The following is an 11,963-nucleotide window of genomic DNA, read 5'->3' on the forward strand; positions in this document are numbered from 1 at the left end:
TTTTGATTTCCTCCATGTTGATTGTAGTTGGGTGTTTGTGGGTATGAATTGGCTACCGAAAATGTAGTGTCCTCCTGGAGTTGAGGGCACTAATCAGTGTAATGGTTGTTACAAGCACAAATACCACATGCTCTTGGTGGTCCTTCAATTCTTGGAGGTTGAGGTGGAGGAGCTATCAAGGCTTGGGAAATTTGTTGCCCTTGGGTGATTTGTCTCAACAAAATTATCATCTCACCGAGGGTCTTTGTCAAAACGGCATCTCCGGAGAGAGAAACTTCACTTAAAGCTTTTGGTTATGGATTCCTTGCCCTTGAGTGTTGAGTGGAGTCCGCCAAATCCGCTATGATCTCCCACGCTTCCTCGGCGGTCTTGTTTTTTGTAAGGGATCCTCTACTAGAGGCATCTAGGAGAAGCTTATCTTGGGGATTCATCCCTTGAAAAAAATAGCTAATAAGTACCAACTCATCAATATGGTGGTGGGGGCAAGCTTCCAACAACTTCTTGAATCTCTTCCAGTATTCATAAAGAGTCTCCCCATCTCGTTGCATAATGCAAGATATTTCCTTTCGCAACTTGTCTGTCTTTTGTGGTGGGTAGAACTTTTCCAGAAATTCCTTACGCAATAAGTCCCAATTGGAAATCACGTCTCCCGGGTGAGTATAAAATCATTCTTTTGCTTTTTCCTCTAAAGAGAAAGGGAAAGTAAACACCAAAACTACTACTTCATCTGCACCATGTCTTCTCGCAGTGGAGCATGCAACTTGAAAATCCTTGAGATGCTTAAGAGGATCTTCCCCGGGTAGTCCATTGTACTTGGGAAGCAAGTTGATTGTGCCAGTCTTAAGCTTAAAATTTGGATCCAAAGCCGAATACCGGATTTGTATCGGTTGCAAATTAATATCAGGAGCTCTGGCTTCCCTCATGGTGATTCTACGAGGTGGATCCACCATGGTGTTGTTACCTGAGTCACTCACAGAGATTTTAGCACTACCTACAGATGAATATAAAGTTTCCTCGTTGATTGATGAATGATAGTCACGGATTGATGGTGATAGTGAATTGGAGTGCTCTTCAAGCAAACCCGATTTACTATTCACAAATGCTAACTGGCGTCGAGCTTGCCTTATATGAGTTAAAGTTCTTTCTATTTCCAGATCAAAAGGGGCCAAGCTTGGGTCTGGAAGCGACCGTGTCATTCAACTAAGGAAACAATAGAAGCATGCAATTATGAAAAGCCAAAACCAAAATATACAAACAAACATAAACCAACCTAACAATTAACAACTACCAAGACTAGCTAGATAGAGACAATATCTACAAAGTTAGTGCCAAGTAGCAAATAAAAACAAAAATTCACATTATTTACATATTCACAACAACCAAAATTTTAGTACTCATTGCACTTAAAGTGATTCCTCGGTAACGGCGCCAAATTTGATGTTGGGCCAGATTACACCGTTGATCTAGGTTTTCACAAATTAGAATCTTATCGTTGAAAGTATAGCCTAGACCAACAATTAATACCCAAATCAAATGTTTGATCTAAAGGATATGTCACAATTCAAAACCAATTCAATTCCGGGAGTTTCAATTCCCGGATCGTCTCCCAAGGACACTTGAGACCAATGAGTGTGCAATCTTGGTTGTGAGGATCATGGGGTTTTCAATAAAGGGATGAACATATAAAGCAATGAAAGAACATGCAAAATTGTAATAAATGGACTAATAAAGGAATTAATGAAGTAACTATGCAATATAGACAAGTAAAGTATAAAAAGAGCTAATGTAAATGTGTATAAAGAAATTGAATTAAAAAAAGCATCTTGGCTTGAAGTGAGCTAAGGGTCCTTTCCTTGTTGGAACCACAACTATGCCAAATAGAATGGATCAATCTCACTTGATTAACTCTCACATCGGAAAGTAAGTTAAATGAGCATAAGTGTTCTTAACCCACAAATCGTAAATTGCTTGCTAATTAACTTAGCAACAACATAGCATTAGTGGGAACAAGAACAATTAACAATCCAAAATTGACACTAAATGTTGGACATTCCAACTCTAGGAACCCAATGGCTCACTTTGCCCAAGCCAAGAGATAGAAAACTAGGCCAAAATCATGCTTGGCATTTTGTCAAACACTTGGTGGGCAAAAAGCTTAAACATGGGAAAAATGAGAAAAGGCTTGAAACCAAAAGCAACAAATAATCTTAATCAACAATAAAGACTCAAGAAAGAATGTAACAATCATCAAACATAAAATTCATCAACAAGAAATAGAAATTGCAAGAGAGAAGTGAAATTGAACTATAACTTGAAATATAAGAAAGTGTAAGAATAATGTAACTATAAAGAGTAATGATAAAGAGATACTTACAATGGGAATTAGCAAAATCCAAGATCAAAATTGAAATGGCACTTGAATGTAAAAACCCTAGTAGAGAAGATGATGAAAAACATAAACAAAAACTACACTAAAAACTATCTACCACTACTCCTAAGCTACTCTAATGCTATGATATACTATTGTCTTCATTCTCCCTTCCTTATGAGCTAAATGGCTTCAGAAATGGGCCTCAAATCCACCAAAATCGCAAGTCACGTGCTATTTTAATGAAGGCATGTGCGTCCACCTGTGCGGAAGCACAGATTTGTGCGTCCGCACACTCTGCGAAAAATCTCGACCCGTGCGTACGCACAGGAGGTTGTGCACACGCACACTAAGTGATGCTTGAATGGACGCATGATGTTTGAATTTCATATACGGTATAGAATTTCCTTAATTGAATGAATTCTCATTGCAAGTATAGTTCTACACCAACAAAGAATCCTCCCAATCAAAAATTTTGGTTGTCACAAGTACAAACCCCAAATTAAAATTTACCGAAGTATTTAAACTCTGGATCATCTCACAAGGAATTGCAATGAAGTGGTCAATTATTGGCTATGAAGATGCAAGAGGGTTTGATTTATAAAGGGACAAGAAAATAAATGGGCAAGAAAATATAAAATCAAGAAAGTAAACAACAAGAACTAATAAAATAATGGGAAGAACTCTTGGCTAAGACATGGGAAATTGAGATCACCATCCTTGTCTACAAACCATACATTGACAATTTTGAGGAACCGAGCTCATTAGGTCTACTCACTAAAGCCTTAAGTACGTAATATCTACTCCTATGCTTGGAGTACGTCAAATGGCTTGATCAACATCAATCCATAAGTCTTAACCTAGCTACTAATTGACTTAGTAGTATACTAGAGTCAATGGTTACCAAATTGACCACTAAGGGTTCTAAAATCACCAATTCAATGAGACACAATGACTCAAGATCACTCAACTCCCTTAGCCTAGGCCAAGAGTAAAAGAAACTACTCAAAAACTAGAGGAAATATTCTATCAAACACCTAGAGTGCAAGAAAAGTAAACATCACAAAATGTAAGAATTAACAAGGTCCATGACCATCATAAACAAGAAATCAACAATAACAATTGAGATGAACATAAAAGAAGACATGGAAACATAAAATTGCATTAGAAGAAATCAAGATCCAACAATGGTTCATCAATATAAAAGAGAGCATAAAAAGGGACATTAACATGAAAACTAAGAGAATCAAGTAGTAGAAACAAGAAATCATAAAGAAAACAAGATGAAAACTTGAAATTGGACCTAGATCTAAGAGAAATTAACCTAATCCTAACCTAATTCTAGAGAGAAGAGGGGGCTTCTCTCTCTAGAAAACTAACTAAAGGCTCATGTTGACTAACTAAGTGCTCCCCCTTTGCTCAATCTTCAATTCTGCATGAAATACCCTCAGAAACAAGTTGGATTTGAACCCTGGCAGCTCAGAAATCGCCCCAGCATTTTGCCTTTAAGTGAGTCACGTGCGAGCATCAATGCGTACGCGTGGGTCATGCGTGCGCGTCGCTTGGCAATTTTCCCATCCATGTGTACGCGTCATGTACGCATACGCGTCGCCATGCAACTTCACTTCCACGCGTACGCTTGGATTGATGTACTCTAAATCCTTGTTTCCTCATGCATTCTCCACTTTGCATGCTTTTCTCTTAATTTATTCCATCCAATACTTGCCTTATGAACCTGAAATCACTCAACAAACACATCAAGGCATGGAATGGAATTAAAGTGAATTAAAATCACCAATTTAAGGGCCTAAAAAACATGTTTTTATACTTAAGCGCAAATTAAGGGAGAATTACAAAACCATGCTATTTCATTGAATAAATGTGGGAAAAAGTGATAAAATCCCTCAAAAGAAGCACAAGATAAACCATAAAATTGGGGTATATCAAAACTCCCCACACTTAAACTAAGCATGTCCTCATGCTAAAATCAAGAAAGAAGCAAAGGGTATCAACATTTATTCAAAGCAAACTAACTATATACAACCTATCTATATGCAATCTATCTAAATGAAGGCATCTACTTGGTCAAAACAAATCAATTTCCAAGAATACATGTACAAGTACAAGGGCTAAAGCAATAGCAATCAAAGCAAACCCTCAATTGAATTGAATCATTGAAAGATTTTACAAACTTGCAAGAAATGATGATCATGGGTGGAAACATGTAATTGAGCGATCGAACCCTCACTGGATGTGTATCCGCTCTAGGCACTCAAGTGTATAGGGTTGATTCACTCAATTCTCCCCTAATCATGCTTTCTAAGATTTGTTTTTCATCTAAGAATCAACAATTATTTCATGCATGCATACAAATATCATGAGGACTTTCCCATAGGTTGTAATGGGGCTAGGGTTAAGGTAGGATGCATATGGTTAAGTGAGCTTGAAATTTGAATCTTTGTCAACTTAAACTTCCCACCTAACCTATGACAACCTATACAATTCTAAACAAACCTAACTACCATTCTTCATTTTTTCACACACATGCATTTTATTTTGATCACCACACATATGCATTGATTCTTATTAAACTTTGGACTTTGGGACATTTTTGTCCCCTTTTTATTGCAATTCTTTTTTCTTTCTTTTTCTATATATATATATATATATATATATATATATATATTACTAAAATATATACAAGAACATCAATGCATATGATTTACACATGATTATGTACCCAATTCCCAAGATTTTTCAACAAAAACACAAACACACTTTTATCTCTACCCAATGTTCCCAACTCTCCCAAAATCAAATAATGAACACTCTCACTAGCCTAAGCCAATCAAAGATCCAAGTTAAGGGACATTTATTGTTTTTCACTTAGGCTTGTAATGTGCTACAATTAAGAACAAATGGGTTAAGCATAGGCTCAAAATTGGCTAATCAATGGAAGATAAAAGGTAGGCTGTATGGGTAAGTGAGCTATTTGAAACAATGGCCTCAATCATATAAGTGCATGTATACACAAGATAATGGACATAAAGAATCAAACAAATCAAAGATCACAATCATAGGAAGAGAATAATGCACACAAGAATGAAAATAAGTGGTTATATGATGTAGCCACACAGTTAAGGCTCAAAACTTACATGCTTGTGTTCTTAGCTCAAAACATGATCCACAAAGTGTACAATTCAAGCAAGTTCTAAAAAAAATTTTTCAATCAATTAGGGTGGTGCCCTAGAATTAAATTTCTTGGAAAATTTCATCATTTTGACTAAGCTTATTGATGTAACGTTGTGATTGAGAAAATTTTAAAAAATTTTCTTAGTTTACCACTTTTTCAATCAAACCAAATTTCATATGTAAAAAGGGTAAACGAAGCTCCAATAATCCATATTTTTCAAATCATAATCACTACTAAAGCAACTACATATATATACACTATCAACTACAAATGTAAATTCAACTAAAAATCTAAAATGAAGAGTATATCCAAACTATGGTGCAAAATGCAACAACTAAAATAAAAGGATCAAAATGACAAATATATATAATGATCCAAGAAGTGCGGTAAAACAAAGTGCAAAATACTAGAAATAACACAAAATAAAAGATAAATGTCCGAACTTATCACCCAAAGTTGTAATCCCACCGACGGCGATGACGGTGACCTCTCCACACTTAGAATTAAGCATCGTCCTCGATGCTACTGATCGGGCTTAGGATGGGGGTCAACAGTCGCATCTGGCTGCTGGAACTGAGGTTGTGGCTGCTCAAGAGGCTGCTGAGGATCTGGCTGAGGGTCCGCAGGGGGCTGCTGGGCCTCTGGGATGGCATGTGTTTGTAAATGCGCCTCTGTCTGAGCTAGCTCCTCCTCCTGCTCCTCCTCCTTGGATGCGGAAGAGTCTGGAAGAAGAGGTACCTCCACGCCCAGCGCCACAAACATCTGATCCACTCTGTCCAGGCCCCGCATGATACGGCGCTCATTGCACTCCATGAAGCGGATCAGATGCTGTACTAAAAGATACGTCGGCTGGGGTGCTGGTGGTAGTGGTGTTGTAGATGTTGCTGGTGCTGATGGTCCTGCTGGAGCTGATGAAGAAGAAGGTCCGACTGCTACTGCTCTTGCTCTAGATGGGCGCCGAGATGGGGGCTTTTCGTTCACCTATGTCCCCCACGGAATGATGTCCTCCTTTTCATCATCCGGGGATGGTAATACATCATCTGCGTCCAATGGGGCACCGGCCAGCTGAATCATCTCAGTGACCAAAGTGGGAAATGGAAGTATGCCACGGACATGTGCTCACCACATGTATCGCCTGATCAACCGGGGGAAGTAGACCTCCTTTCCCTCCATAACACATCCAATCAGGACGAGCATGTCCACTGGAATCTCTGTAAAGTAGATGGTAGGCATAACGTAATGGGTAAAGATCTGTTGCCACGTCCTGGCCTCCCTCGAAAGATGAGTAAACAGCATAACCTTGGGCTTCCTGTTGTTAGCATCCATCACCCAAGGGGCATCCGGGGTGGCAATAACATCCCTCAGAGCAGCATAATCAAAGGTCATACAATGTATCGCATTCTCTGCCTGCTCAATGGCATCTGTGCCACCGGTCCTAGGCAGACAACCGAGCCTATCCTGAATAGCTACCTCCATAACCAATATCTGATCGCCTCTCAGGGGGACTGAATCCAGGGTGTGTCTGAAGAAGTTACAGTAAAATTCCTTCACCCAAGATGAGTTTATCCTACCGAGCTCCCTATTAATAAAGCCCAGGCCCATTCCCTCAATACGGGCATGAATGGATTGCCTCAGGTCAGTGGGGATGGCCAATTTCTTCTCTATTTTCAGATTCTTCTTCCGGTATGTAAGGAACCGGAGCTCACAATAGAGGTTAGGGAACCGGTGAGTATCTGTAGGCGGAAGCTGTTGCTTAGCCTTGTCCTCCTCATTAAGAGGGTTCTTGGCATAATCATAGTAAGGAGAAGCAGTGAAGGCTTGAGATTTCTTCCTCTTCTTTAAAGTGACCTTGGCTTTTTCTCTGTCGGCCATCCTGAAAAAGAGATATACAGGATATAAGCAATTAAGACACGTAGAGGAAAACAAAGCAAGGAGTGACCTAATCAAAAACAAAGAGGATTGACATATGACCATGAAGTGAGTCAAGAGAGAAGAATTCTTGGAATGCAAGAAACATAATTCAAAAGTCAAACAAAGCCACAAACCAAGAATTCAAGCCGTATTTGCACAATGCTTTGTTTATTAAGCCCAAGAAACATCATACCCAAAAGAATGATTAAAGGAGTTAAGTTGAAAACAAAAACAAAAAGTTAGTTGGTTAAACGAGTGAGAAGTTAGAAAATCGGTTCAAAGATTAGTGGTACGACGGTTCTTGGCTCAATTCAAAGGAAAAACACAAAGTGTGGCCAATAAGCATACTCACATCCATGAAAAAGATGCAGTCATTGATGATGAATTATGAAATTGTATCAAAGCATATAATAGAAACAAGTCATCAACAATGTCATGGTCACAAAATTTTGCAACAATTGGTGTTGAAAGAGTAAAATACGCACTAGGTATAACCGAAAGCAAGTTGAAAATCATTTTGAATTAAAAAGAGTTACACTAGTGAATGCACCAAACATCGCAAGTGAATGAACCATATTCAGGGAAATGCAAGTTAAAGTTAAATGGTAAACTTAGTACGAGTTAAAAGGCATCTGATTTAACTTGGCATTGAAAAAACATGAAGGTTCACATAGATGAGTTAGGCAAGGCATTATTTGTCACAGAAATCCAACAAACAACTCCTTGAACTAACCATTCCAATGCATATCATGGGAAACACAAATAAGCACGGAAATGCCAACCCAGGCAACCTATGAAGTGAACTTGTTGAAAGTTCAGGGCAGGCAAAACTCAGTTCAAAAAGTGTGAAGTTCAATTCTTATGTTGCAAGTCAAAGTATAGAATAATTTTCAGAAATTCGGGCAACATTCCGGTAGTAAATTAGACGTTCTCGGATAGCAAACGGCAGCAAAAATAGTCATATGAATCCAAAACTTGCACAAAGCATGGTAAGAGCATGGATTTACATATGTTCAGGTAGCATCAAACACAATCATACAATTCAATCGCAGCAAAACAGCAGTAGGTAATAGCATACAAAACAGAAATCATCACATCAATCATTATTCAGCAAAGCATGCACTATTCGAAAAGTAAACAAGAACGGAGCACTTATCAGGCCTAGAATCTTCTAACCACATCCTAACTACCTAACAGCATGCATTTATATCTAGCCTAACAAGCAAAAATTAAACAACTATTCTAACTAAAATTAATAAACAGAATTAATAAAAGGAAGTACAGAACAGAGCTATGGCAGGGGAACCTGGAAACAGAACAGAAAATAAATGAGGCTGAGAGGAGAAAGAAGTTACAGAGCTACAGTAACGTCCAAGAAAGGCAGCGATACGGTGGCGGAGCAGAGGGTGGTGAGGCAAGGGTGTCGAGCAGAAAAACAGAGCAAGGGCAAAGGCATGGATTCAGGTGGAGAAGTGGTGAAGTCTCGAAGAGATAGAGGGGAAAAGGGGGGAAGAGTTGTGAGTGGTGACGGTGGTTGGGTGCTCGCCGGCGGCAATGGCTGGCCGCGGTGGCGTTGGCTGAGAGTAGGGAGAGAGGGAGAAGTGAGAGGGGGAAGAAAGAAGCAGAGGCGCAAGAGGGAAGGAATGGTTGCGGTGGTCGACGGTGGGTCGGCGGTAGAACGAGGTCGCCGGACAGGGGCGGTTGTGGGTGTTGCAGAATTTGGAGGCTGGTAATGGAGGGAGAGAAGATATAAAACATTGAAGAATAGAGAAGAGGAGTACGCGACTGCGCTAGGGTTCTTCACGTGGATGGGGGTTATAGTTTTGAATCCACGCGTTCGCGTACGGTACGCGTGCGCGTGGGATGGCATAAAAGGAGTGGACGTGCAAGCAGCAGGTGTGCTTAAGCGTGGAAGGGGAATTTTATGCCGACGCGTACGTGTGATGTACGCGTCCGCGTGGGATGAAACTTACGCAAGAAGCACATTGCACGCGTGGTGTGCACGCAACTCTCGGGTCGACGCGTGCGCGTACAGCGTGCGCACGCGTCCCTACCCCTTTTATTTTTTTTCAACACTACAAACAGCTTACAAATCTCCTATCCTTCTCTATGACTCAAAAACCAGCCAAAATGTTAAATTAACCATATTTTTGAATTTTTGAGAATATTTCAAACAACTTGAGGAAACTTGCAATCGAAGCAAAAACTCAAATTCAAAGAACTATCCTTATTTAATGCGTAAAGTGTATAAACAACCTAGCAAGCAAGATAAAATATACTAAAGAGTAAAGAAGCTACCTACAATGGCGACTCAATTCATTCATTCATTATATCTATAAGAGAATGGAAAGAGTTTACCATGGTGGGGTGTCTCCCACCAATCACTTTTAGTTTAAGTACTTAAGTTGGACATATGGGAGGCTCATTGTCAAGGTGGCTTATACTTGTATTCATCCTTGAACCTCCAAGAATGCTTGCTCTTCAATTGGTTGTTAGAACTTCCAACCATCTTCACCAAGCTTGGGGGAAGTTCTTCCCAAGATATGAGCTCCCAAAATTGGTCTTCATGTTGTGATCCGGGATCCCATATCTTATTTTCACACCCATCTTCTAGTTGATCAAGACAATTCCATTTGGGTGGCAAGTGATCCGAATTCTCATGTGAGCACCAAAGCATTCTCCTAGACCCATTCATTTGAGCACTACACCAATCCGTGCTCCTCAATTTCGAGCTTCCAACCATAATGAACTTAGAGGGATGTCTCCAACCACTACACAACTCTCCCATACTCTTAACTCCACAAAGGGCTCTAAGTTGACCATCATTTTCAAGCAAACCATATTCAAGTGAGAAAGTGAAGCTTATGGATAGGAATTTTATCCACTTGAATATTGTGTTGAATGATGGTGGTTTAGGGAGGACGACCTCCCCACACTTGGCCAATGCAAGATCCATTTCCTTGTGGTCTTCCTTTGCAACTTCCACCTCTTTGCAAGCTTCTTCAATTTCAATTCTTTGCTCACCAACTTCTTCTATTTCGTCCCCACACTCAAACCATAAATAGGAGGTTTAGTGAAGTCTACCTCAACATCAATTCCAAGCATAACGGGGAAGGACTCATCAAGCTCAAAAGGATCATGTGTTGATGTGGAATCATCATATATAGGAGGGCTTGTTGCTTGGAACACTTCTTCCAATTCTTTGCTCACAATATGCCTTGGAGGTTGCACATCCTCCTCAACATTGCTTTCTAATCCAATGGAAGAAGGCTCAATAAGATCATCAAGGGGATTGATCAATGTGGACAAACAATCACTAATAATAGAATCCATTTCTTGATCAATATCCCTCAACTCTCTATCCACTTCCTTAACATCCCTTCCTAACTCCGTGGAAGAAGGCTCTTCAACTTGAGATTCCTCTATGTAATCAACATATTCTAAGTACCCAACCACTACTTCCTTTTGTTTAATAATCTCTACCTCCTCCTCTTGTTGCACTTCTTGCTTTAACTCATCTTCCTTATCTTGGAGCTCCAAATTCACTCCCTCACTAAGCTCCTTGGTTGCTCCTCCACATTCAACAATGGGAGTACTTGGGGAGCATGAGCTTAGGTGGGAGGTTATGTGGCTCATGGCTTCTGCTATGATAGCCATCTTGGCTTCTATCTCCTTAAACTCCTTTTTCGTCCTCTCTTGTTGCCTCATGATATGAGATTCAAGATCTCTTAGTTCTTGCGTGAGGGTTTCGTCGGGGGGTGGTGGTGGAAGAGAGGGTGCATTGTTTGAGGGAGAGGTGTTATTGTTGGAAGGTGGTTCATATTGGTGAGAGTCTTGAGGTGTTGTACATGGAATTTGTGGCTCTTAGGAGTATGGTTCAAATGGTGGTTGGTATGGTGGGTATGAGTTGGGATCATATAGAGGTGAATGGTGGTATGAGGCTTGTGAGTATGGTTGTTGAGGGCTATGTTGAGGAGGGGGATCATATGTATGTGGTGGTTGTGGTTGACAATTACAATAAGGGTCATCACATACATTAGATTGGTATGCATTAGGATTAGGATTATACCCATAAGAATCCAAAGAGTAGTCATGTTGGGGTGGCGCTTGAACGGCTTGGATAGCATAAAATGCCTTTTGGTCCTTGCGCATCTCCGTGAGGAGAGTAGTCATCTCCCTAAGCACTCTTGTTAAACTTTGATCTCCAAATTCTTGATGCAATTCCTCATTAAAGCTTCCATTTCCTACAACATAGTTTGAACCAAACTCATAGCCAAAGGGGTGAGAATTCATGGTGATAAGAGAAAACAAAAACAAATGCTAACAAGAAACAAATAAAACCAAATCCTAAACTATCAAAAACCAACAAACAAACCAAAAATCAAGCTATTCACAATATATTCAATAGTCAATAACAAAGCACCATTGCAAATCCCCGGCAACGGCGCCATTTTTGATGTTCAAATTTCTTGTACGGTATAGAATTTCCTT

General features: G+C 39.8%; 1 non-coding gene across 1 annotated transcript; it reads left to right on the top strand.

The window, feature by feature from the left end:
• The first annotated feature begins 468 nt into the window (after positions 1–468).
• LOC148570855 (small nucleolar RNA R71) lies at positions 469–575 on the top strand. The gene has a single exon (XR_015908373.1). It is a non-coding gene; the product is annotated as a small nucleolar RNA R71 (small nucleolar RNA).
• The last annotated feature ends 11,388 nt before the right edge of the window (positions 576–11,963 follow it).

Source organism: Arachis ipaensis, chromosome B3 (assembly GCF_059453495.1).
Source record: "Arachis ipaensis isolate K30076 ecotype BB chromosome B3, ASM5945349v1, whole genome shotgun sequence".
Taxonomy (NCBI): Eukaryota; Viridiplantae; Streptophyta; class Magnoliopsida; order Fabales; family Fabaceae; genus Arachis; species Arachis ipaensis.